General features: G+C 40.8%; 1 protein-coding gene across 1 annotated transcript in view; it reads left to right on the top strand.

Annotated features, from left to right (window-relative positions):
* lsamp (limbic system associated membrane protein) overlaps positions 1–25,511 on the top strand; it is a 474,291-nt gene that overhangs the window by 167,721 nt on the left and 281,059 nt on the right. The window lies entirely within an intron of this gene.

The following is a 25,511-nucleotide window of genomic DNA, read 5'->3' as shown; positions in this document are numbered from 1 at the left end:
AAACTATTGTTGTGAATTTACTTTTGTAAAACTAGATGATTACTTTCAAAATCAGAGGTGTGCCAAACAAAATTATGAGACATTGTGCTTTTTGACCTGGTTTCTAACAGTGTTTCAGTGAAGGATTGTCTTCAAAAGATACTCCCTGTGCTTCAAAACCAAAAACCACTTGATTGCTAACCAATTATCAGCACATATCGTGCACATCCAGTCAGTGGCTGGAGAGCGCTGGCTTAATGTTGTCCGGTTTCATGTTTCAGATAGCTTTACAGATGGCTCGAATGTCACACCGCCTTCAACATTGCAGAGGAGCAATACAACATGTTACAGAGACCTTAGTTCGACATTCAAGGGCGGAAAATTGATTTGAAGGCGCGCGGTTTAGAAAGATTGTACTTCCCATTCATTCCTGCAACCGTCGCCGGATTCGAGGGGTGCCTAGTGTCCTGATGGTTGGAACGTCTGACTGGTAACTGAAAGGTGGCCGGGTCGAATGCCAGAGATGGTACAGTGAAACAATACGTTGCTCTGTCGCTGAACAATTAACCCCCGGGTCACTGCCGTAGATCAGAATGTGTTCTCAGGCAACCTGGTAAAATAACGGGTAAAAATGACACGATAAAACGGCTACGGCCTTTTGATTTTGCTCGCTCTGGACTCTGGAGATTTTCATATTGATGGCTAACACGATTGACCAGTGCAGCGCTAGGGGGGCAGGCTAGGAATATCACTGAGCCTTTCAGACACAATGATCTGAATCACACTGCTGCTCTCTCAATTGTCCATGCCTCTCTGAATGTGAGTGTGAATGGTTTTTCCACAGATGTATAAATGTAGCCTACTGACCCAACAGTTGCTGAATTGAAGAAGGGTAGCCCACAGCCTATCATTCATCGTTTTCACAACCTCTGGACAGCCAGTGAAAAATATGGTCTGGCAACAGTGTGGATCACAGCCCATGTGGAATATATAAGTATTGAGGCTTTAATACTTTCATACTTTCAAGTCCATAAGTTATACTTCAGAAGACCAGAACTGAGGTTTTTATCGCTCACTCTACAGTTTTTCTACAGATATATATATATATTTTATTTGAATTGAATAGCAAAGCAATGCACCAGAAACATACATTACCTATTAAGCAGCATCTTTCATGGATAACATAACACCTGCAAATTAAGAGAGTAGAAGGCTGTTCTGTTCATATACTATTCTTGGGATGGTGCTTTTATTTTTTAAGAACCCCTAAATATTAAATAAACAATTAAACTCCTCTTGACTCCAACCTGCTGATCAACAGCGTATGAAACGGCTTATCCTGGGTGAGGTGCCACACTAATGAGTTCCTATGGAAAAATTCCTGTATAAGAAAACCTTGGAGGGGCACTGTTCGAGCAGATTTTCATGTGGTAAATTACCACTTCCCATTCAATACCAATTTCCCACAGTCTACTGCAAAATAGCTGTTTGGCTCAGTGGCCTTGCTGCTTAATTAAACAATGCCACCCTGGTAGGTGGTAATATTTAAAGTAAACCCAGCCCTGAAATGAAACGCTGAAAATACTATTTGTGTAATCATAGCTCGTTAAAGGCTGTATAAGTTGAAGAGGTCAACATGACGAGGAACACATTAGAGCTGGAGCCACACATTCCAATGATGTAACTATAACAGCACCTAAAGCAAAGTAAAGATAATACACTGCTCAGACAAATGAAAGGAACACTTAAATCACACATTGTTTCACGATGAAGGAAATATATTAAAGATCAAACTCTTTACTGTACATTGTGTAATTCTTTGAGAACTAAATGATGTAAAACATTTTTGGAAACCAAAACCACCAACCGATTGAGGGCTGGATTCAAACTTGCACCGAGAATCGAAGTAAACAACTGAAATCTCAGGCTGTTCCACGTGCCTGTATGGACTCACGACGATGTCTGGGCATGCTCCTAATGAGGCAGTGGATGTTGTCTTGGGGGATCTCCTCCTAGAGCTGGATCAGGGTATCAGTGAGCTCCTAGACAGTGCAGGGTGCTACTTGGCGGTGTCGGATGCACCGATACATAACATCCCAGAGGTTCTCAATTGGATTCAGGTCTGGTGAACATGAGGGCCAGTCAATGGCATCAATGCTTTTGTCATCCAGGAACTGTTTACACACTCTGGCCACATGAGGCCGGGCATTGTCCTGCACCAGGAGTAACCCAGGGCCCACTGCACCAGCTAAAGGTTTGACGATGGGTTTGAGGATTTCATCCTCATAGCAAGTGGAGGTCTGTGCGTCCCTCCAAGCACATGCCTCCCCTGACCCACCGCCAAACTGGTCATGCTGGATGATGCTGCAGGCAACATAAAGTTCACCACAGCGTCTCCAGACTCTTTCACGTCCGACACATGTGCTCATTGTGAATCTGTTCTCATCTCTTCCATGCTCTTGAGACTGTACTGGGAGACACAGCAAACCTTCTTGCGAAGGTACATCTCGATGTGCCATTCTGGAGGAGCTGGACTACCTGTGCAACCTGAATGGGCTGCAGGTACCGCCTCATGCTACCAGTAGTGACAAGGACACTAACAAAATGCAAAACTAGTGAAGAATCAGTCAGGAAGTATAAGGAGAGAGCAATTTTCTGTGGCCACCACCTGCAAAACCATTCCCTTTTTGGAGGTTGTCTTGCTGTCGCCTCTCCAGTGCACCTGCTTCCTAACTGGACAGATTGATACGTTTTTTTGACTGGGATGATTACGTGTTCCCTTAACTCTTTTGAGCAGTGTATATGAATGACATGTTAAAACAAATCAAATTACTGAGAACCATGCACTGAATGCCCTACTACTCATTGATTCAGGAAACTTCTTTAACACGTTAGTATTTAGATTTTCTTTCTGTGGATTTGATTAGGAACCTGTTTAGGTCACAGCTTGTTGTATTACAAAGTGAGGGGAGTTAAAGGCCACACTACAGGAAGATACACGGACTTCCAACCACAGGACCGCGGGCAGAGCCAGAGGTGACTTGAGCCATATTTCCCAGAATACTGCCCTGAGCCAAAGGTGAAATTGCATGCTGGCAGAGGGGACGAACCTCACATGTCGCAATGCAAGGGCAAGCCGGGCTGCCCAAGGAAAAAAAGACATGGCCGGTTGTGCCAATGTGGCGCCGAGGGCCGTGACACCGCCCTCGTGGGTGAATAGCTTGACTGTCGCGTGTGGCACTCTTCTGTGACCTGAGCTGCGAGCTCTGAGTTGGAATATCGAGTCATTGGGTATATAATGGACTCCCCTCGTTTCCTGTTGCAATGCCTCAGGGACAGCCTCTGTTTGCCTGTCACCGGGCTGAGTGACAGGAGGGTTTTAAATAATGAATAACTAGACGAGTAAACAAAACAGCAAAGCCCCTCGCTGGGCACAGCCCCTCGTGATTTTGTTTCATATTCCATAAGTCTGCTTCGCCCGGATGGCCACGCCGTGAGACTTATGGCCAAACAGCGGTGGTACACACACAGAGACACTCTGAGGCTGAGGGAGACAAATGGACAGGCAATGAGTCAATATCTTCTTTTAAATAGTGTTGTTTTTTTTTTCGAAGTGCACGCAACCTGTGTCCTGAACCAGTGAAATGGCATCTCATTTTAAAAACCGGTCCATCTTGGAGCGACAAGTGCAATAGCACTTTCTACCGTGTGTTAAATGTAATGGTAAAAAAAAAAAAAGTCATAGAGCCTCTTCAAGCTCCCTTTGAATGGGCAATCTGCGGTCCACTGCCATTCATTTGGTATACAGCAGAGAGCTGCCGCTGGAGAAATGTAACCATTCTCTAGTTCATGGACAGAGCAATGGAGGCAAGGACATGAACATCCCTGTTCATTATCGAGTTACATGGTGAACCATGTTATGAGGCTACCCAGTGTTTGTTGACAAACAACAGAACAAAAACGCCTATACTTTCGCTTATGACATGTACAGCAGTTGAACTGAGCTCATGAATCTTGTGCACATTAACATTCTTAAAGGAATCATCAGGTACATCTCAGTAATTCAAAAGATTAAAAAGGACTTTACCATTGCAGATTGCCCCTCTAAAAAGTTGTTTGGGAGTGTAACTTATTGGAGCTGAACAGTACCCCTCTTTAATGTGTCCAAACAGTCATGGTACGTTTACGTTTATTTAATGTAACCCGGTGACAGCGTGACTGATGAGAACACGGTGGCAAGATAAATGGGGACTTGATGGAATAGAATCATTTTCTTTAAAAAGACAATTGTCTTTATTCAATTTGCCATAATTGAATTAGGAAAAATGAAAAGAACGGTCAATTAATCATACACATTGAATCATATTATGTTTCATGTAGTCACTGAATGGGCTACATATAAAAAAAAAAGCTACCCAAACATTGCTTAGTGTCCAGGTAAATGGAAACCGTTTTATATTCCCTGTTGAATGTAGTGGTAATTAGTGAATATTTGACATCCTTCACATCTGTCAACCACAGAAACTGACCATGTGCCCGGCGACTTGACACAGACACTCCTGACTGGGCCCTGCGTGTCTGGCACAGATATCAGCAGATGTGCTGGAACCCGAAAGCAGCCAAACAAGAGAGGTCCTTATCGCTCACATCAGGCAGACCGGGGTGAAGGAGAGAGAGACTGGGCCTGGGCTCCAACCCAAAACCAGGGCAGCCATGAGTGGATCAGCTTAGGCTGACCAAGCCTCCATGTGACCGGCCAGCGGCGCTTTAACCACAACCAACCTGTGGCCCCCGCCGCCTGCCTCCTCCACATTAACTGAACCGTTTTCAAGGCAACCCGCTTGGCTCTCTGCAAAATAGTTGCTATTCAGATCTTGTATCGCATAATTTCCATGACCACCGTGCGGCGTGGAGTAGAATACCGTTCCCTTGCACGCATCTCACAATAAATATTTATGAACAAATTTGAATAATGTGCTTTAGTAATTACAAAATGTCATTTGGATCTGTGTGGAAAAAAAGGAAAAAAAGAAGGGGAGCAAAGCAGGAGAATGCCAGGCTGAACGGGAAAGGGGAAGTCTTCAGACGCGAGTTAGATTCATGTGGGTCATGCATGGATAAGTGGACTGGAAACTATCTGGATCTCTGGGCGCAAAAGCAAGCAAAGCCCAGCACACCTGGGTTACTGTTTGTGAAAGGAGAATACATCCAACACATCAATGATTCAACAGCCTGGCTAAATAGTATCAGTGCCTGCGTGACACCAGCCCAGGCTAGCACACCTCGATTCAGCTCAATATGTAAGGCTGCGGATTAAGCTTCACATTAACATGGCCTAGGAGAGTGTAGTCACAAGCGTGACCTTTTTTGGCTTCTCTACCAGATTATCACTTTTGTTTTCCCTTATAGAGTAGATTGCGGATTTACAGTGTTGCAAAACATTAGACTTTTTTTTTGTGAGAGCCTGGCCCACAACAATAATTCACCTCAGGTCGCGAGTCGTATCAGGACAGATATGGTATATGTATGGTATGGTATACAGAACAATACCTGGAAAAAACAATACCTGGAAATAATAGCAAGGTTTTAATCGTAGTTGTATAATACCGTTGAAGATGGTTATTTAAAGTATAAGAAATGGTTAATATTATGATTTGAAATAAAAATAGCTGCATGTTTTTTTTAAAATAAATTATACATTGTATTCTGAGGGAATTCAAACCCCTTTGCTTTTCCCAGATTTGTTACGTTACAGCCCTATTCATTGATTGAAGTGTTTTTTTCCCACAAAGCTGCTAAGACCAACTTTTACAAAGGAATGGGGAGAAGTCTTAAACTCAGAGGAAGGGCAGGGTTGACCCAGTAGCTATGGATGATGTTGTGTTCCAGAAACAAACCTGCTTACTATGTCCACAGTGATTGGCTGATAGGGGAGGGGTCTGTCAGTGAATTCATCATAGCAATACTGTAGAAGGATGTGTCATGTTGCCAAATAAAGATATTAAATAAACATGTAGAGTAAGTGTCACTGATTAAACATGACATACTAACTAGTCGAGATATGTTCAGCTAATTGTCAGCCTCTTACATGTCTGGCAGCTCGTAAAGAAATATGCGAAATGTGCGTTAATCTTTTGATGGTGCAGTAATTTATTCAATTTGTGTCCCATCTACAGCACCAACTACACCAGGTGGTCGAGATTTGCCATGAAGTCGGCCTTGTTTCTTTGTAGTTGGAGAATGAGGAAACCAAATAATTTCTGGGACGATATGAGGTCTGGGGAGGGCATTTATTGTTTGACGTAATATTGTCTGCATTACATAGCCGCATTTTCCCTGTGGCCAAGTAGCGTAGAGTTGTCACAACCTGGATCTCTGGTTTTATTGGGTTGTTTCTGTTTGTTGGTGAGATGACAGCATCAATGCCTAGCTCTACTATGACCGTAATTCCCTTGTGATTAAACCAATACCTTTTTAAAAGCTATCATTAAGTGTTTCTAAAATGTTGACCGGATATACGAGGAGGATTGCCGGCAGCAGCCTTTAGGATTGTTTGTGATTTGGTCTTAGTGACTTACAGTAGGAGTCCTCTTGACTACTCCTAACTCTTCTCTTAACTACTCCTAACTCTTCTCTTGACTACTCCTAACTCTTCTCTTAACTACTCCTAACTCTTCTCTTGACTACTCCTAACACTTCTCTTGACTACCCGTAACACTTCTCTTGACTACTCCTAACCCTTCTCTTGACTACTCCTAACCCTTCTCTTAACTACTCCTAACTCTTCTCTTGACTCCTCCTAACACTTCTCTTGACTACTCCTAACACTTCTCTTGACTACCCCTAACCCTTCTCTTGACTACTCCTAACCCTTCTCTTGACTACTCCTAACCCTTCTCTTGACTACTCCTAACCCTTCTCTTGACTACTCCTAACCCTTCTCTTGACTACTCCTAACCCTTCTCTTGCCTACTCCTAATCAGCAAGTCAGGAACTATTTTAAGCTTTAAGATGTTTTGTGAATACGGCCCCAGAAATGATATAAGTATTTATAAGTTGGTCATATTTATTTATTTATATATAATAATTTAGACCCTTTCACTCAGTACTTTTCTGAAGCAACTTGATTGCAAAGGCAATGATCACAGCATTGAGTCACCATGGGTATGTTTCTACAAGTTTGCCACATCTGACTTTGGAGAGTATCTTTCTTTTCTTCCCTGCTGATCCTCTGATGTTACATCAGGTTGGATGGGGAATGTCGCAGCACAGCCATTTTCAAGTCTCAATTAAGTTTAAGTCCGGGCTCTGGCTGGGCCACTCAAGGACATTAACAGACTAGTCCCAAAGTCCCTCCTGTGTTATCTTGGTTGTGTGCTCAGGGTCATTGTCCTGTTAGATGGTGAACCTTCGCCCCAGTCAGAGGTTCTGAACATTCGGGAGGAGATTTTCCTCAAAGATCGGTCTGTACTGTCTGTACTGCTCCGTTCATCTTTCTCTTGATCCTGAGTAGTCTCCCAGTCCCGGTCCTCAAAAAACACCCCTAGAGCATTAGGCTTCACTGTGGGGATAGTCTTGGCCACGTGACGGTAGGTGTCTGGTTTCCTCCAGATGTGATGCTTGGCATTCAGACCAAAGGGTTCAGCCTTGATTTCATCAGACCAGAGACTCTTTTTTTGTCATGGTGCGAGAGTCCTCTTGGTGTCTTCTGGCTCCAAACAGGCTGTCATAGGTCCTTTCACTGAGAAGGGTCTTCTGTCTGGACACTATCGTTATAACCCGAAGTGCAGCAGGAAGGTTCTCCCATCTTCACAAAGGAACTCTGGACAGCTCTAGGAAGAGTGTTGGTGGTTCCAAACTTCTTCCATTTAAGAATGATGGAGGCCACTGTTTTTCTTAAAACCGGTTGGTATGTATCGGGTATTGTGCGTAGGCTGATTAGGAAAACAATCTACTTAATGAATAAGGCTGTAATGGAACAAAATGTGGGAAAATGTAGGGCTCTATATATTTTTCAAATGCACTGCATCTTTTGATGAGCTTAGTTCAACTGTAAACACCTGTTACAAATGTAAACAATTTAAATGTTAATGAATACTGCATAATTTCAACCTCCAGTACTGTGCAAAAGTTTTAGACAGGTGTGAAGAAATGCTGTAAAATTAAGAATGCTTCCAAAAATAAACATGGTAATTGATCATATTAATCAATTAACAGAATGCAAAGTGAGTGAACAGGAGAAATCTACATGAAGTCAATATTTGCTTTCAAAACAGCATCTATTCTTCTAGGTACACTTGCATCCAGTTTTTGAAGTAACTCGGCAGGATTTTTTAGGCACATGGTCAGGTGTTTGATTAAACAAATATACTTAACATGTACTAAGGATCATCAATTCAGTATGCTCCTTTTTGTTTCAGGCTGGCTGTTTTATAAAAGCAGTTTGTGGCAACTGCTGGTGTAAAAAGGGCTTTATAAATACATTTGATTGATTGATTGATCAATATGTAGGTTGAAACACAATCATTAACTGAAACAGAAACAGCTGTGTGGGAGGAAAAAAACTGGGTGAGCAACAGCCAAACTCAGCTAAGAAGGTGAGGTTACTCAAGACAGTTTACTGTCAAAATTCATACACCATGGCAGGACTGAGCACAGCAACAAGACACAATGTCGTTATACTGTGTCAGCAAGGTCTTTCCCAGGCAGAAATGTCAAGGCAGAGGTTTCCTGATGTGCGGTTCAAGCTCTTTTGAAGAACAAAGAAACGGCAACATTGAGGACCGTAGACACAGTGGTCGGATGAAGAAACTTACTACAGCAGATGAAAGACACATCATGCTTACTTCCATTTGCAATCAGAAGATATCCAACAGTGCCATCAGCTCAGAATTTGCAGAACAGTGGGACCCTGGTACACCCACCTACTGTCCAGATAAGTCTGGTCAGAAGTGGCCTTCATGGAAGACTTAATTGTGGCCAAAAAGCCATACCTCGGACCATGGTTTACATTAGCCGGGAGATGTAGTTGTCCAGCAGATGTAAATATCAGTGGCCAAAGTGTCCAGTGGGAAATATGCCAAATAAATGAATCAATTGATTAACAGCATATTAAATAGCCTAATATTGTGTGAGCCACTGTTTCAATTAATCGTGGCGCCCCGCCACGGCAAAATCCTCCGCACCACGGCAAGAAAAAGGGATTATCAAAACGTTTTGTTTGACACATTTGTCATGGTACAACACCGTTCTTAAGGGTATTCAGCTCATTGTGGTATTTTCTGCATGCAATTTGAAAAATACAGATAGCACTGTAATAGTATGCAGAGACACCAATAATGCTCTACAGACGAGCTGAACAAGGAGTACAGACGTTCTCACCGCGCGTGAAACAACTACATTCTGTCGATGCGCGATAAAGGAACGCTAAGGAACACGCGATAAAGGAACGCTGAGGAACACACGATAAAGGTACCAGTCGTTTGTTTGCAACTAGCTTACCGGTTATATTGAGATATTGAGAAACAATGTGACTTTTCTTTCTTCAGATGAGTTTGTTATTTTAAACCATTGCAGCAAAAGAGAAAGGGGGAGCAGGGCCAAGAGTGCCAGGTAACTTTGGCTAAACTGATGATGAATTAAATGATGTTTACTTGGACCTGAATAGCCGTATTAACTAGGAGAAAATGAATAGTAGCATCTTTAAAAGATTATGGTCTGTTTGTTATAAGAAGTGTATGAATTACTTTACTGAAGTGAACATAGTTTGCAATCTGTCTGAGGGGGCTAAAGGGTTCTTCAACATCTAACACCCCCCATGGAATCTTTGACCAATAAGTCTTTGGTAATTCTTAAAATAAATGTTTTTTGTGGTTTTTATGTAGCTATCAATTTATGTATTTTGAATACTAAAACACTGTAATATTGTGAAAAAAGTTTCCTACATAAATTAAAGCAGGGTTTTTCATTTTTGCTCATTTCCTTTTTGCCATTTCATACAGTCAAACTAAACTCATTATCGTTTAAATAAGGCTATTTATTTAATCCCAGCAGTCTTTAAAATGAGAATCAGGAGAGAACATTTTTAATAGTTGGTCATATTTATTTATTTCAAACAAATTCATTGGAATATGACTGATAAAAAATGTATTAGACACACAAAAAAACATTTCATAACAATAACTTTTTTACAGATGGAAATTATTTAATTTTCAATGGACTGAGAGGTCGCAAATGAATCCAACTCCAGTTATGTTTCAGCATAACTTGTAACGACACCTCTGACATTGCTCACATCTTATCCAGTCCCTACCGATAACAGAGTAGAGCTCATTACAAAACATTCTGCATCCCTTTCTTTTAAGGTGTTTAAGGTTTTGGGACCAGGATCCACTTTTTTCACGGTGCCTACAGCCTTCTTCAGTCGCATAGGTTTCTTCCTCCTTTTGCTTTTTTCCTTCTCTCTTAGGTTTTCTTCCATTTTATACAGGAACATTTTGTGAGATGAAGCTGTCAGGGCTGTAGCTGACTCAGCTTTTCTTTTCCTAGGCCTTGGCTCCTGAATCCTTGGCCTGTGGGCTATCACTTATTTCACCTCAGACTTTCTATCAGTGAGGTTGCTAGCTAGCTAACTGGAAGCTAGCTAGCTATGCGAGAATATGTTAGCTTATGATGCTTTTATTTTACCTCAGACTTTCTGCTAGTTAGTTAGCTAAATGGGCTAGCCAATGTCTAAATTTCATCTACAATGATCAACCATTGAAGGGGGGGCATCTTGCCCCGAACATACTAACCTAGCATATTATGTATACAGTGGGGCAAAAAAGTATTTAGTCAGCCACCAATTCTCCAACTTAAAAAGATGAGAGAGGCTTGTAATTTCAATCATAGGTACACTTCAACAATGAAACACAAAATGAGAAAAATCACATTGTAGGATTTTCTATGAATTTATTGGTAAATTATGGTGGAAAATAAGTATTTGGTCAATAACAAAAGTTCATCTCAGTACTTTGTTATATACCCTTTCTTCACAATGACACTGTTGCTGGTATTTTGGCCCATTCCTCCATGCAGATCTCCTCTAGAGCAATGATGTTTTGGGGCTGTTGCTGGGCAACACAGATTTTCAACTCCAAAGATTTTCTATGGGGTTGAGATCTGGTGACTGGCTAGGCCACTCCAGGACCTTGAAATGCTTCTTACGAAGCCACTCCTTCGTTGCCCGGGCGGTGTGTTTGGGATCATTGTCACGCTGAAAGACCCAGCCACGTTTCATCTTCAATGCCCTTGCTGATGGAAGGAGGTTTTCACTCAAAATCTCACGATACATGGCCCCATTCATTCTTTCCTTTACACGGATCAGTCGTCCTGGTCCCTTCGCAGAAAAACAGCCCCAAAGCATAATGTTTCCACCCCCATGCTTCACAGTAGATATGGTGTTCTTTGGATGCAACTCAGCATTCTTTCTCCTCCAAACATGACGAGTTGAGTTTTTACCAAAAGGTTCTACTTTGGTTTCATCTGACCCTATGACATTCTCCCAATCCTCTTCTGGACCATCCAAATGCTCTCTAGCAAACCTCAGACGGGCCTGGACATGTACAGGCTTAAGCAGGGGGACACGTCTGGCACTGCAGGATTTGAGTCCCTGGCGGCGTAGTGTGTTACTGATGGTAGCCTGGGTTGCTTTGGTCCCAGCTCTCTGCAGGTCATTCACTAGGTCCCCCCATGTGGTTCTGGGATTTTTGCTCACCGTTCTTGTGATCATTTTGACCCCACGGGGTGGGATCTTGCGTGGAGCCCCGGATTTAGGGAGATTATCAGTGGTCTTGTATGTCTTCCATTTTCTTATAATTGCTCCCACAGTTGATTTCTTCACACCAAGCTGCTTACCTATTGCAGATTCAGTCTTCCCAGCCTGGTGCAAGTCTACAATTTTGTTTCTGGTGTCCTTTGACAGCTCTTTGGTCTTGGCCATAGTGGAGTTTGGAGTGTGACTGTTTGAGGTTGTGGACAGCTGTCTTTTATACTGATAACAAGTTCAAACAGGTGCCATTAATACAGGTAACAAGTAAATCTTGCTTGTTTGTAGGTGACCAAATACTTATTTTACAGAGGAATTTACCAATAAATTAATAAAAAATCCTACAATGTGTTTTCTGGATTTTTTTTCTCATTTTGTCTCTCATAGTTAAAGTGTACCTATGACGAAAATTACAGGCCTCTCTCAACTTTTTAAGTGGGAGAACTTGCACAATTGGTGGCTGACTAAATACTTTTTTGCCCCACTGTGTGTATATATATATATATATAAAAATATGTATTGTTTTCATACCTCAAATAATGCAAAGAAAACAAATTCATATTCATTTTTCAACAACAGAATACTAATGCTTTATCTTAGGAAGAGTTCAGAAATTAATATTTGGTGGAATAACCCTGATTTTTAATCACAGCTTTCATGCGTCTTGGCATGCTCTCCACTAGTCACATTGCTTTTGCCTGACTTTATGCCACTCCTGGCACATAAATTCAAGTAGCTCGGCTTTGTTTGACGGCTTGTGACCGTCCATCTTCCTCTTGATCAAATTCCAGAGGTTTTCAATGGGGTTCAGGTCTGGAGATCAGGCTGGCCATGACAGGGTCTTGATCTGGTGGTCCTCCATCAACACCTTGATTGACCTGGCTGTGTGGCATGAAGCATTGTCCCACTGGAAAAATCTATTCTCAGAGTTGGGGAAGGGAACATTGTCAGAGCAGAAGGAAGCAGGTGTTCTTCCAGGATAACCTTGTACTTGAATCATGCATCCTTCACAAAGACAAATCTGCCCGATTCCAACCTTGCTGAAGCATCCCTAGATCATCACCGATCCTCCACCAAATTATACAGTGGGTGCGAGACACTGTGGCTTGTAGGCCTCTCCAGGTCTCTGTTTAACCATTAGACAACCAGGTGTTGGGCAAATCTGAAAATTTGACTTGTCAGAGAAGATGACCATACTCTATTCCTCTACGGTCCGATCCTTATGGTCTTTTGCAAACTTCAGCCTGGCTTTTCTTTGCTTCTCATTAATGAACAGCTTTTTTCTATCTTTGCATGACTTCAGCCCTGCCCCTAGGAGCCTATTTCGAACCGTCCTCATCGTGCGCTTCACCCCAGCTGCTGTTTGCCATTCTTTTTGTAGGTCACTTGATGTAATCCTATGGTTGTTGAGTGACATTCGAATGAGTTGACGGTCATCTTGGTAGTTTTTGCCCTCTGCCAGTCTGTAGCTTTGTTGTCCAATATCGGTTGCTTGACCTTGTTCTTATGAACTGCCGTCTTTGAAATGTTCAGTATGGAAGCAACCTGACACTCACTGTATCCCTCTGCCAGTAAAGCCAGAACTGAACCCTTCTATTCCTCACTTAAAGCTTTTCTTTTCAACTCTTTTGTCATGCTGAATAGTTATTTTTTCATTCAGATTACCTTTGAGGTATTACTTGCACTGTTTTTGCCATTCAGCTGGTCCTATTGCAAAAGCGTAGTGGTTTTTATACTTTTTCTCATTAAATTAGATATGTTTCAGGTAATCACCTAATCATTTAAATCATTTAACAGACACTGGAATGGAACGGCGGCCAAACATGTAAAGAAATTAGGAGTGGTCTCTTAATTTTTCCAGAGCTGATTTCACACCTGCTTAAAGCTTTTGCACAGTACTGTATTTCAAACTATATGTCCTTGCATTCACAGACAAATGAATACTGAACATTTGCTTCTGTCAGAGAAGAGAGATGAGACTAGTGTTCAATCGCTGGATTGGATTTTCTATAACAAGTTCAACAGTAAAATATCACGTTTCACTTTGCCTCTACGTACAGGCTTTCTGAAATACAATGATTAATGAGTTCTAAAATGTTATTTTCTTTTTCATACATCGCAAGGCACATTCTAATGATAGCAATCATTGTCAATTATATTCGGAAAGTGGATTTTTTTGTTTACTGTCTTTCATTGATTATACTTTACTGATCAAGATATATCTTTAAGACCAGTGGTTCAATCTCATGTCCTCTACCGACATATTTATTTAAATCAAGACGCTTTTCAAATTTATTTTCTTCCAGTGCTGATTTCTGGTTTTGTTGTAGCTGTTATGAAACAAGTCCCATTTTGATTCTGCTCCAGTTGTAAACAGGCTACCTCTGATAGCTCTACAGGGAGTGATTTGAAAATAATCAATACTTACATTCAGGCTACGGTCAAAATAGACTAGAAATGGTGCAACCAGGAGGAAATAGCAGCCAAATTACCAGAGTCTGAGTGCTTTGTGAAAGAGGCTAATCTAACTCTTTATTGGGCATCATACAGGTATGTCCAGGGGATGGGATGTTGCTATAATAATTTTACTGTCAGTTAAATTATATTACATTGAAAACATGGGCTAGGAGGGTGATTTGAGTTATGATCAAATGGTGTTCTATTTTGAGGACACAAACTGTTTGATGTAATTTTTTTCTCATTATGCCAGGCTGAAAACAATAGCTGAAACATAACTAAAAGGAAAAGTGAGAATGGACTCTGAACAGGTGTTTTTCTAAGACAAAAGTTGTAACTTAAGTGAAAAATTGTGTTAATGAATAAATGCTTATGAAGGACTTGGTAATGTGGTTTGCTCCTGATAATGTTAATAAAACCAGAGCTAGGCAAAACAGAGACAGAGAGAAAGTGATGGTGTGTCCTATGCAATGGGCCAGTACATTCTGGAACCGGGCCTTAACCAGACATACATTTAATCCTGAGAAATAATTTCTGTATGACATCCCGGGGCTAAATCAGTTTCCATAACATATATTCAGAAGCTGGCGTAATTGAGCATTTTAACTTGTGCAACATTTTCCGTAAAACAAAAAGTATAAAACAGAAATGTAATTTCTTAGAGAACAAATCCTCGGGGAGACCCCAGACATTTCAATATGGATGTCTGTTGTAATAACTCAATTTCCATGAGGCTGGTTTCAGTCAGACTGCTGGTTTATGTGGGGTTGCTGGTAGATCTGCCAACCGTATCTGGGCAAATTGAGACTGCTGAAATATAGCAGCTTGATCACTGTTGGTGCTGTGTTTTAGTTTTTTTGGCCTTTGCTACTGTAGCTCAGCGACCTTCAAGCTACAGACACCATGATAGTTGTTGCATTCTCTTTGCCTTACTTCATAGGCTGTTTTCAATGCTACATTAGAGGTTACGAGCAACAATATCCTTGTGATAATAATCCAGGATATAATAATACTGGATACAATTGTATGTTTCTTTACTTGATCTTTGAAGACCTTTTTTTTTTTTTTTTTTATTATAAAACATTTATGGAAGGGAATCCGTTTAACAGTAAATCAAACCACTCACACTCAACTTAAGCACAAACACACACATTTCTCGTCAACACTTTGGTCCCAAGTACATAACGAACACAGAGGATAATGTTGAGCACTGGTCACTTTTCGTTTTTAATTATATCCTGTCTCTCGATTATTGTGTTTTGCATAGTGCTAACTGGATTGCCACAAACCTGCAGTCTACCCTTTGGAGTAATTGAAAGTAGTAATACATGATAGTGATTTGTACTTGTTCTAACCGGTCCTATTTATGTTATGTCACAAGCAATCTTACTGACATATTATTCTACATGTGCATTGTTTAGGTGCTGAAACACAAGCGTGTCTGTATTAGACAAGATCTAATATAAAGTGTATGCAACCAATAAATAAAACACGTTTGTTTTGCCTTAGTATCTATCCATAATATTGCATGTGCTCTAGTCCTCTAGACTAAGGGGGACTCCAGAATGCCTCTCAAAGGCCCTTTTTTGGTTGGCTTTCTCTCCCTCTCTTCCTAACACACCTTCCCTCCCTTCTTGTCAGTATCCTGGGGTCTTTCATGTGATGTCACTTATAGAACAAAAACCAAAATGGCGATTTTTTTTTTCCAGGCAGAGCTCTTTCCTGACCTTATGGAAGAATTCTAAATGATAAAGTGGGTTTCGGAAACAAACATGAAAGTTCTTTGGGAAGAAATGTGTGACAGTTTGGTGAAACCTGGATACAGTTGGATATCTTTGAAATGCTAATGCATGGCCCTAGCTACAGCTAAATTAATGTGACCCTCCCTGAAAACTTGAAATAAAATAGCATATGACCCACCCATGGATCCAAAATGATAATGAAAACCTGTGCTTAATTTGTAAATTACGTGATGCGATCTAGATCTACAATGGGGGTGAAAAGGGCTGAGCCGAGGGCCCAGATTTACCCTAATACATTCTTTTATTGTTTTCTTACAATAAATCATTGAATTTGTGCAGTGGCACAGAGGAGCTCTTTTTCTGCCACAGGGATAGTGTGGAAAACCCTGTCACTCAGAGTCTTTGTAGTTCCTTCGTCTGGCACAGATTATTGCTATGATAACCCGTGGCTTGGTGCATCACATATATACATAGATTCTGACGTGCTCGATGAGCATATACAGTTCAATTCCACCGCGGGTGAACTCCCTGGACCTTATCAAATCCTCAGGCACTGTACGCCGCAGAGGACGGCAATCCCGGTCTTACACACGCGCATATTCCAATCGAATTTAACTCAACACACTTTGCTGCCACTTATGAGCGTATGCGCGTTGATCCTGAGATCTAGAGGCAATTCCGCGTATCTCCCGCGGTGCTGCGCTTTAACGCCCCCACCCAGGGGAGGGGATGCGTAATTAGAGGAGAGGGCATAGTAAATACACCAGGATTACCAGCAGGATGACACAGAATGCTCTCTTCTGCAAGGCCCCAAGCCAGTATAACTGGATCTTAAATAAACCTTGTTCTCTGATCCCAGCGTGTTGTTGGGGTAACAGTGTCATATAATAGGATGTTTGCACATTGTACCGTGCGTATCGCACTTGTAGCCTGGTCTACAAAGTGAAGCTTAGGGAGGAGTTGGTTTTGTTGTATGTGTGGGTTCTCAAGATATGTGCCAACGTGATTTTCTTTCATCTTTTTTTATGTCTAAATAAAATAGCGCACTTTCCATAATGTGTGTGTGTGTGTGTGTGTGTATTTTGGGAATGATCTGTGTTGTCTTTGACATTTGTTTTTTTTTTTATCTGTAATTTCCTGGCGGCACCCGTTTTACGACATCCATAAGAGCGTCTTTTGTGGAATCCATTTATGTTGTTTTTCAACACTCAGGCTGAAATGTTTCACGAGACATGTTTTGTGTGATGCCTCTGTCGCTGTGTTTGTGGACATGTGCATGCTACCCCGGTAGATTTGAATCGGCGCGTGCCCTGCAAAAGCTCAAATCAATCAGTGTCTGTGTGGGGGTCTGAATCTCAGGGACACCGACATGGCTATTTAAATACAGGTGTAGCGAATGAAACAGGGTTCGAGTTATTGTCTTTTATAATCCATGGGGAGATCCTCTGCAGTCAGAGCACATAAGACACATATTATTCATTCCTCTCCTGCATTCGTTGTCATCTTCCATTTAGCATTCACCGTGTAAGCCTGACGTCTTTATTTTCTTTGGTTTGACGAGAGCATTTCATTTGCGGGGACATTTCCTCCCTTTTTCCTTCCCTAATTTTCTGGAGGAATATTCCACACCAATTAATCATTAAAAAATGTACTTGGGGTGTTTTTGTGTTGTTGAAAGGGATGATTTATTCTATTATTGACACCATTTCGTAAGCAGTTTTACATAATTGAATAGTCATAGTCCTCTCACTGTCTGTGTGTCTTTATGTATGTCTGCGCGTATGTGTGGGTGTCTGTCTGTGTGTCTTTATGTATGTCTGCGTGTGTGTGTATCTGTGTGTCTGTCTCTGTGTGTGTGTGTGTGTCTTTATGTATGTCGGTATGTCCGCCTGTCTGTGTCGTGTGTATGTCTGTCTGCATGTTTGTCTGTATGTGTGTCTCTCTGTGTGTCTGTAAGTGTGTATCTGTATCTGTCAGTGTCGGTCTGTATTTGTCAGTGTCTGTTTGCCTCTGTGCATGCTATGACCTTCAGTGTTGTTATTTGTAAAAATGTACTCATATAACCCAATGTTTATTCTGCCACAAACACTTTTCTCCTATATCCCTGTTTTTTAGTTAGTGTTCAGACTATAATCATAGTAACAAAACATGCATAACAGAAAGTCCCATTGTGTGCACCACACTGTAGGTGAAAGTGTATTGCAGGCCTTCAGTCACATGTAACGGACTCATTGAGCCTTTGACGCTTTACGCAGGTCCACCTAGTGATGGGCTGAATGGGAATGTGCCAATCACTACCCTTTCAGTCCCTTGCAGCTCATTTGTGAAAAGTGATACGTGAAACAAATAGAAAGGCAAGTTAAACTGAGACACTGTGTATATGCCCACTGGCAGGTTATCAGAAAATGGCACATCCAAAAATAAGAAACATAATATGTGAATTTTCAACTATGTTGAGGCTAACCCTTACTTGTAGGTGTCAATGTATTGTGACACTAATGTATATCACCATAACTGTATAATAAATATATATTTATATTATATTATATATATAACTATTAATAAGACGCAATGAATGCACTGATTATAGACACCTCATAGCGCATTTTTACCTTGCCTCACAATGGTTTGATCCACTGCCCCCCATCCCTCAGCAGTGGCGCGTCGTGCAGTTACAGTGCATATGTGGGAATCTGACAGTCTGAATCTGTCGTTGCTGGCTGACTTTTAGTAAGTAGTTCAAACAGCGTTTGCAGCTGTGAGAGAAGCTTACAATGCAATGTATGTACTGTAGTGTTGCTTAGCTGGCAAGGTGACAGTGTTCATTTCTACCCTCTGAAAGGCACTCAATGCATGTAGCTAATGTAAGGTTAATCCAGTTTGTTTTGTGTTGGTAGTGTTCACATACACTAGCTGAATTAGCCGAGCAGTAGTAGCGGGCAAATCGATGGCACCAACTGAAACAGCAGTCTATTACAGCACTACTTTTGGTGTCCCCCTCAAGAATTGCTCTTGAGGAAATTTCATGTAATTGTCCCCTCCAAAGTTGATGTCCAATTTTCGCCCCTGGTTGGGGCAGCAGGATTTGGACTACCTTGTAGTTGCTAAACCAAGGCAGCACAAATACTGCGTCTGAGAAGCGAGTTGAAGATAAACCCTCTACACTGATGGTCTACTATTTAGTAAGTACAAAGCAATGATCACTAATAAGTTTGACTCAACTAAAACTGCACTGCAGCTATCTCAATGTTGGCATGATTTTTGAACAAGAAAAATCTCTGGCCTATTTGGTACACAAGGCAATGAATGTGAGAAAATCTGCATCCCATCAAAAATGTATCACACGACAACAACAACAACAAGCATCGGTTAGTTTAGATGACTTTACTGTGAGGAAGCCAAAGCCCACAGGGCTCTCCACTCTGCCACAGAGGAGCCCAATAACAAGTATAGATCCTTCTATAGGACAACACAGAAAAACCTCTGATTAGGAATAATGTCAGGCAAACAATCGTTTGTAGTCAGACTGGAAAAGCAATTTTATTGTAATGATTGCTCTTCTGTCTGGAAAGATTACAAACTAAAAAACACCAAAAGCCCCCCATTGTTGCTGGGGACCCAGCACTGCCAAACAAACCAGTTTACCGCAGATTTCTATCACAGAGGAATGACTGCTTGTCTCATTCAGCACTACAAAACCCACAAAGCAATACTCTCTCTAGACAGGCCGGCTGTGATTTATCCATCAGGGGCTATGTCGCTAGTTAATATATCAACTAAGTTATTCAAAAACCAATACAAGAAAGTGGAGAACAGATCAAGTTGTGAAATTATTCAAACTGCACTGCACTGTTTAGAATTTTTACTTGGTAAACATTGCATTTCTAAATCAAATCAGTGTGAGTCAGGTCGCTATGGCAACGTGAAAGTGATGCTATAACTAAGTCTGCAAGCAGTGAGATGGGAGAAGAGAGGAGACAACTGCTTTGCATCATGGTAATTCGAGGCAGAGAGGATATCATTTTGACAGCACTGTGTATTGAAGAAATGTAAATAAAATGTTTGCTCTTTTGCTATTTCAAAAAGTTTCAGAAACATGGCAAGGGACTCTAATGTTCTAGTTTTAAGGGAAAGCAGGTTTTAACATTGGATAGCCAGGACAATTAAAAGGTTTGACTGGGCTGAAAGAGATCTGTAAGCCTAAGGTGGGACAGCTAAGCATTTCTCAAATGGATTTTGGGCAATGGTAGCCAGTGGAATACGCCATTCTCAATCATTTTCGGAGTATTTGATGGCATAAGCAGGAGGTACAGACAGGACATTCCCCGGTTAAGCTTCAGGTGGTGGACTGACATCCAAGCAAAGATAAGCAAACAAAAGTGGGAGAGACCATTTAACAGCAGATGACTTGGTGTTTAGGAGGAAGAGCAGAGGGCCTGATTCCCTGAAGAGCAGATACAGATACAACTACATGTAGGAGCATCCTGTCAGGTAGAATGCCAGCCCATGTTGTCCGAGGAGGCCGTTTCCAAAACAATTGGGCTACTTTTATTGACAGTGTGCAGTCAGAAATGGGCTTGGCGGAGATGATTTACAGATAGGGTTGATTAGAAAACATATCATTTGGGTGGGTTTTTTGTGGAGTGCACGGGTGATTGGGCAATATGCTGTCGCTAAAATCTGGCAAACCCTGGTTCCAGCCTGAATGGGTTGGAGAGCAAGACCTGATGGCTCACATTGTCGAAGATGGGATCCATTTAGGAAAACACAGTACTACACACTTTCTTGATTCTACAGATGGACCGGTTAGAAGTAAAAAAAAAAAAAGCTTGTACACACGGAACATAGTGTTTCATAAAATTTGACCGGTGTTTCATGTGTGCTTTTGCTGGTGGATTACCCTTTTAACACAGAAAAGGTTGTGGATGACCTCAGGAAACATCCCCCTCCTCTCTCTCTTAAGATTGAGGTGAATTTCATTCAAATTCCTATGGATCATCATCCCCCCGCAATTGCAGGTGGGAGAACTGCAGATGCACCATTTGAGGAAGCTGTCCCAGTAATCCTCATCTGGCTCAGAACAACAGCCATAGACTCATCCACTCCTCCTCCATCAACGGCTGTTTTGGGTCTGTGTCTGCTTGCTGCATTGGTAAACTGCAGCACATTGTACGGTCCGCAGAGAGGGTTATCGGCTGCAACCTGCCCTCCCTCAAGGTCCTACGTGACTCCGGGGCTAGGATGCCTGCAGGCGAGATCCTTGCTGTCCCCTCCCAATCCAGTACTAAATACTAAACTAGAGTCTATGCCAAATTTGTTTGTGAGGAAATTACATGCAATCAATTTTTTACACCACTAGCTGTCAGACGGTGTATGAACTAAAACATAAGGTCCCACACCATGATGCACAAAGGCCCTTTCTGAGCCATCAGTTACACTCCACTGGGCAAACATGCTCAAGCATAACATTGTGTTTATTTTGTTTGGTTTAATGGGAAGACAACAAAAAACTATTATGGATATACTGTGAGAAATCTGTACTGAAATAACTGGTCCCGAATGACATGGAGAGAGGCGAGAGGAAAGGGGGTTGTGTTTTTAGAAATGAAAATATGACTGTAAATGCCAAATAAACAAGGAAGGGAGGTTTGTTCTGAGCTCATGTTGATTTGGGGGGGAATTAGAAATCTAGTAATGTAATATTTAAAACAATTTCTGTGCAAAAATGGACTTCAAGATGGACTTCAACAAATTCCTATAATAAATTATAAATATTTTTATTATATTCCATTTAAATACTTATGTGGAATGATTTGAGTTGAATAAAATATTAAATAAATATTTCAGTAAAATACATTTTAAAGTATAATTTATAATTTAGCTGACGCTCTCATCCAGAGCAACTTAAATTAATGAGTGCATACATACTGGGCCGCCACGGGAATCAAACCAACCAAACGAGCTACATGGGACAACATATGATGAGGGTTCCTGGAATGACTAATTAATTGGGTTGGGGTCCCTTGACAAAAAATTATGCATTATTGCTGATGATTTTCTGAGCATCACAGTATTTTTCTAAAAAGTGAAAATCCATTCAAACCATACTATCTACAGATTTAAATACTGTCAAAAATACTGTCTGACCGATTTGTTATGGGCTGCCATAAACCAAATCAAACTTTAACAAGTTTACATTGAGGGATTTCCAGCGACCAATCAGCTAATGGTTGAACCTAGACTGATGTGGTCAGTTTGATGTATCCAAAGAAGGCTGCACCTTCAAATCTTTTTCTCCCTTTCAACACTGTTGCAGACTTTGGTTTTTCACTTTGTTTTGTGAAGAGACATAAGCACAATAAGCAGGTTGCACATTGCTGGAAGTTTTTTCTCCAATATATTGAGATAAATAACATTGAAACTTTTGGTTGGTTGGCTCCGTTTGGTTTGGTTTGGTAAACCCTACCATCCTAAATAGGTTTTGTATTTATGTTTGTTTTCCTCTACTGGGATTATGGTTAACCATAATCTGTGTGCCTTTTACAAGCCATTTTCTTGTGTCAACGTTTGGTGGACACACCCATGAATGTCTTTCAGAACCCCTTTTGAGAATATCTTTTGCTTTGGTTTGGCTGTTAAAGTGATTCCTTTTTAGTATGAACAGCAATATATTTGGTTGTTTATTGCAATGGAATGTAACACATTGGAGTCTCATGCTGGATTACTTTTTTCCCATGGTTATTATACTCTGCAGAAAAATCTGTTGAATACTTTTTTCAAAACTTCACTGACAACCAATGTAAGACTGGTGAAATAATTTAGAATTTTGCATAAACACACATGCCAATTTTATAAGTAAAATCTAAATAAAGAAAAATGTGGGCTTTAAAGCAATTGAGGACAAGCACTCTTGAGAATTAGTAGACCAATGTACCAAAGTACATCTGATTGACATTGCAAAGTATTTTGACATCAGTGTACCATCTGCCCAGTCAAAAGCAGCAGTCAAAGGCATGCTTGAGGCTGTTTCGGTGGATAAGGCAACCCCCAGAGAGAAAGGCTGATGAAAAGGTTGGTCCCATAGACGGCCAACTAAATCTGAGGGAGTTAGAACAAAAGTTGTAGTAAGAAAAATGAGCTTGAGCCGAGGGAACAAGAACAACAATGTGCAGCAAGTAACAAGTAACAAACAAAAAGTACTAGAACAACAAAAACCTGCCATTTTCCCGGAAATAGTCACCCACAATCCAGTCACTTCTCCTCCTGGCTGCTGGCGTTTTCTCAGGAAATAGCTGGTCCGGGGGGTGTACAGGCAAAACTTCTGTAAATTGCGAAAGAAGGGGTTACAAAGTCATGTTGAATACGCAAGGGAAAACATGTATTTTTTTATCAGTTGTTTGGTTCCCAAAATGTCAATGGCCTTGAGGATATGAAGACACGCTACCTTAGCAGTTCAGGAATTACCCTCACCTACAACAGTGAGCACAACAATCTCACTCTCATCTGCAGTCCTTGGAGTGGAGTTTGTGTTGATACATAAAAATACAACCTTCACTTCACCCCAGTCACACAACTACAAAACCTTTACACAATGAATAATTCAGAGGAGCTACTGTCACCAACAAGGTTTCAACAACAAAAATATTATAAACCTATTTCAGCCTGCGAAAAGATTATATGAGACTGAAAGTGAGGCTCCACTGATCCTCAGTTCTGGTGTTCCCCAGGGCTGGGTTCTAGGTCTTCTCTGTATTTGTGAAGTCACTGGGCTCCATATCATCCATACATGGATCTCTCCTCTTTTTGTTATATAGATGCTGGCACGCAACAATTTTCCTTGTCCACCCTCCTGATACCCATGTGGTGACACATTCTGGCTTGCCTGGCTTGTATTTCGGACCACTTTCTAACCCTAACTCTACCTGAACGAGCAGGCTTCTCCATCCTAACACGTCTCTCCCCCGCCCCAGAGTGCAAACTTGTCGCTCTTTGCCAAAGTGGCGAATCGCTCTTACAGGTTCATGCTTGGCTTCTGTGCCTCATTGTAAATCGGCTCATTGGAGATAGCTGTGTGTGAGATGTGTGTGTCTTACAATCCTAGTTAGTGTTAAGTTTCATGTCCCCCCCAAAGATAGAAAAACAAACATGAATTTGAGGAAGGACCAAACAATACAATTACAAAAGAAGAATTCCGCTTTGCGAATGGTTTGCTGTCATACTTTTCAACTCTCCATTCAGAAACTGACTAGGCTCTGACCAAAACATAGCAACAGGCCGCAACACCTGCAGACAAACTCAACTGACAGGTCAAGAACCAAATGGTTGAAAAGCGCACCTATCCCACATCTCGGCTCATTGAATAATGAAGCACTTTAAGATCACTGGACATTTGGGGAGTTATTAATGTATTATTTTACCTTATCCATAAATATACTTGAATTTTGGTTTGTTTTGTCTGCTATGAGTGTACTAAAAATATTTAATAATTTAATAAATGGGTTTGCAATAATGTCCCTTAAGAGTTCTGCAAAGTTGGTAGAACATCATTCCAAATTATCAATAGATTTAATCATAGAAAAGGTGTTTCCACTACCTAATAACTGGTCTGTTAAAATATGCACAATCAATATATACTAATTCTGTATTGTCTTAGTTATTCAAAGAAATTGTAAACATTTGCTTTCGTGTTGAAGATATGGAGTAGGATGTGTAGTCAGATGTGTCAGTCTGCAATAGAATCCTAGTAAAATCATTTTGAAACAGTAAAATGTGATGGCCTTTGAAGCTATGAACAGTATGGGGCACTGAAAGATGTATGGGAAATGTTTATTTACATTCTGTTGCTACAACTATGCATTTATCTCAACAAATGCATGAATAGTGAATATCTTGTTAACCTCAACAACAAAACAAAAACAAAATCAATCTGATGTTTTGGATATGCCATCCACTTGTTTGTCAGCATTTAATAATCCAGAAGCTATTTACTGGAAACCGTATAACTGACAGAAGCCCTTGTAGTATTTGCCAAATGAGGATAGATGCATGAAACATCAGGCTAACTTTAATTTATGGTTTGATGAGAGGCTGGGACATTTAGGGACGTGCCATTGAGTATGCATATTTTAGTGATAAGACATTTGTGACGTTGTTATCATGGGAAAGGCACATATAATCATTTTAATTAACAACTACTTAGCCATACATGACTCGAAGATATTAAAAACAACTGTTCAGTCCCACCACAATCCCAAATCTCTTTTGACAGTTACAAGAGCACCTATTTCATTTAAGTTTGATATTTAAGTAATTTAACTGACACTCTTATCTAGAGCAATTAACATACACTACCATTCAAAAGTTTGGGGTCACTTAGAAATGTCCTTGTTTTCCATGAAAACAATTGAAAACCGTTTGAATAGAAAATATTGCAAAATGTATAGGAAATATAGACATTGACAATGTTAGAAATAAATATTTTTAATTGAAATAATAATTGGGTCCTTCAAATATGGCTTTCATCGAAT

This window comes from Esox lucius, chromosome 1 (assembly GCF_011004845.1).
Source record: "Esox lucius isolate fEsoLuc1 chromosome 1, fEsoLuc1.pri, whole genome shotgun sequence".
Taxonomy (NCBI): domain Eukaryota; kingdom Metazoa; phylum Chordata; class Actinopteri; order Esociformes; family Esocidae; genus Esox; species Esox lucius.
This window is presented reverse-complemented; position numbering and strand designations above follow the sequence as displayed.